We start from the raw sequence: 3,000 nt of genomic DNA on the forward strand, positions 1-3,000 counted from the left end.
TGGTGATGCAGCAGCATTCCATTTGTGTGTGTGTGTGTGTGTGTGTGTGTGTGTGTGAGAGAGAGAGAGAGAGAGAGAGAGAGAGAGAGAGAGAGAGAGAGAGAGAGAGAGAAAGAGGCAAGAGATGTATATCTGGGCTATAAAGATAACGTTTGCCACTCAGAAATTGAAGGCTGCTCTTATGTTGCCTGCACTGCAGATTTGGCACTTAACAGTGTTCCAACACTTTGGCTGCTTGTAACTGTGCTTTCCCCTTTGACCACCATGGAGGAGCTTTTTAGCTTCATAGACTGTTTTATTGCTCTGGATAGTCTCTTTAATGGGATGTAACCCAGTTTCATGACATTATTTTGTTCAGTTTACTCAGAAAATCATGGTATGGTTTGTGTTCTCTCTCTCTCCTTTTCCTTTCCTTATCTCTCCCAATGCAGGGAAAAATTATGAAATTATAGAATTAATGGGCACTGAAAAGTTGGAGAGACTGAGATCATAAGTAACTAAACTGATTTTCTTGCCGAAATGGTATAATTTAGTGATACTTTTTATAAATGTGATTCAAGCTGTGGCTTTTCTGAAAGATCAGAAGTCACGTTATAAAAAAAAGGAGGGGAGGATCATAACTTCATAGCTACGAATCAGCAAGATGACCCTACTTTCACTGGTAGGATTTATATAATTTCAGTCACTCTAAATCTTGAGAGAGATTTATTTATAAAATGCCTAGCTGGAAAACAAAACAAAAGATGAACCCAGGACAGTTAAACAAATGAGGCATTTACCTAAATCTGTCTTTGAATGTCAGAAACAATAGGAAATCTCTGTAACATAGGTGTGTGTATTCTGACTGGAATACTGGGCTTTGAGTTGGAAAAATCTGATTTGACTGTGTGACCTTTAGACGTGGAATGTAACCTCTTTTGGTTTTAATGTTAATTGGCTTTATGTTAATTTGGTTAAAAATCAATCATGTTGGTGTAAAAAAAAACTTTAAAGTGATAAATGACAAGTTTATGTTACATTTTTGAAGTTAAGCAAGGTAAGAGTTGGCTGCTTTGGGTTCTCAAGGCAGTCTTATATCTCTGAGTGGGCCCCTGCTAGCATCCCAGAACATATCTCTTTTACAAAAGACCTGGGTTTAAAAACTGGCCAACTTTGTATTTGAATAAATTACCTAATTTCTCTGAATCTCTGTATTGTTATCTGTAAAACGAAAATAATTTTAGGCACTACTGCTGCCCATAACAATGTTATTAATCTCATGGTCACTGCATGGATTTGCAGTTAGACAATTGAGCTTAGCATAAAATTAGATTCTGGTTTTGAACACATCGCTATACATTTTTAGGTTTCAGTGTTATTAACTACAAAATTAAGTATTAAGTGCTTGGTGCCTAAGACCAGTTTGGCATAAACATTTGTGTGATATGGCTTCCTGTGCAGACTTCTATAGCCCTTTCCTCAGTGAGCTCTTTTGAGGAAACCTTTTCCTTCTGATGAATGCTTCCAGTGCCAGTTCATGCATCTGTAAGAAAAAAGCAGGCCAGATACTCTGTTATTATTCACATTGCAGGAAACACTGAGAAGAGCTCAACGAAAGGAATGGCAGCCTAAAATTAAAGATCCGTTTGGTGTGCGTGGTGTGTGTTTTTAACATGTGGTTCTTTTCCCCCTGCTATCAGTAAACTTGATGACTAATAGTGTATCCAGTTGCACAAATATAGAGAGAAAAGTTGGAATTAGTGTAAAACAAGATGGTAAAAAAACCCATTCATTAATCTAGAGATTCTATAAATAATGAAGATGCTGCAATAGTTTGTAAAGGAGGTTACTCTGCTGTTTCCAGGTACCATCTTTTGAGCTACTACTGGGCTTACTGATGTTCTGTTTGAGACTGTTAATACCAGTGTCAAAAATAATCCTAAATAGCTCTTCAGACTCTGGTTTTAGCTTTTTGACTTATCTTCCTTTTTTTTGTATGGGTAGTCTGTGTTTGGGTTGTGTGAACAAACAATGAGGGAAAATCCTGAACAGCTAAATCTTTTAATATTAAAACCTGTATGTTCTGCACTTTACAGTTTGCTAACACTTTTGAGTGCCAGTCTTTCTGTAGGACACAGTAATAGATTTATTATTTTTTTATGGATGGCAAAATGAAAAATTGGAAAAGTCAGATGACTTTTTAAAAATTATGTTGCAAAAAATAAGACAATAACAGTAACAAAGTACACTGACTGAGTGCTTCCTTGTGTGTTAGATGTTATTCTAAGCCCTTAATCCTCATAATACTTAATCCTCACCACAACCTATAAGTGTTCATCAGAAGCAATAGGTGAGAACTGGGGCACTCCAAACACAGGGAGAAGAGTGTGAAAAGAGCTTTTAAACAAGTAGGCAGGTGCTGAGAATGAGAATAGTGTTCAAAGTGGAGGAGGGATGAAGCTGAAACAGTAGCAGGACCAGATCATGGAGGGCCTCATATACCTGCTGCAGAGTTTGGATTTTATCTTCTAAAACAGGGATAGACAAATGCTTTTTGTAGAGAGCCAGATGGTAAATGTTTTTGGCTTTGTTGGCCACTTGGTCTTTGTTGCAACTTCTCAGCTTTGCTGCTGTAGCACAAAAGTAGCCACAGACAATATGTAAATGTGGGCATGGCTGTGTTCCAATAAAACTTTATTTACAAAAACAGGTGGCAAGTGAGCAGAATTTGGACAATGGGCTATTATTTGCTGACCCTTATTGTAGAAAATGTTGAACCACTAAACTTTGAAGGCAAATAGAGCATGAGACATGCATTGCTTCTTCCAAAAGGTCTTCCTCACCTGATGATTAAATTGAGGCATATAGCAATTATTTTCCCCACTCTGTCAAGGAAGAATGATTCCATGGGAATAATGACTAGGGCACTTTCTCTAGAGAGAGTGAACATAGGTCCTGCTTACCTGGGATAGGCTGCTTTATATCTGTTGCTCAACATTATAACTAATAGCACTCCTTTCA

The sequence above is a fragment of the Kogia breviceps genome, chromosome 10 (assembly GCF_026419965.1).
Source record: "Kogia breviceps isolate mKogBre1 chromosome 10, mKogBre1 haplotype 1, whole genome shotgun sequence".
NCBI lineage: Eukaryota > Metazoa > Chordata > Mammalia > Artiodactyla > Physeteridae > Kogia > Kogia breviceps.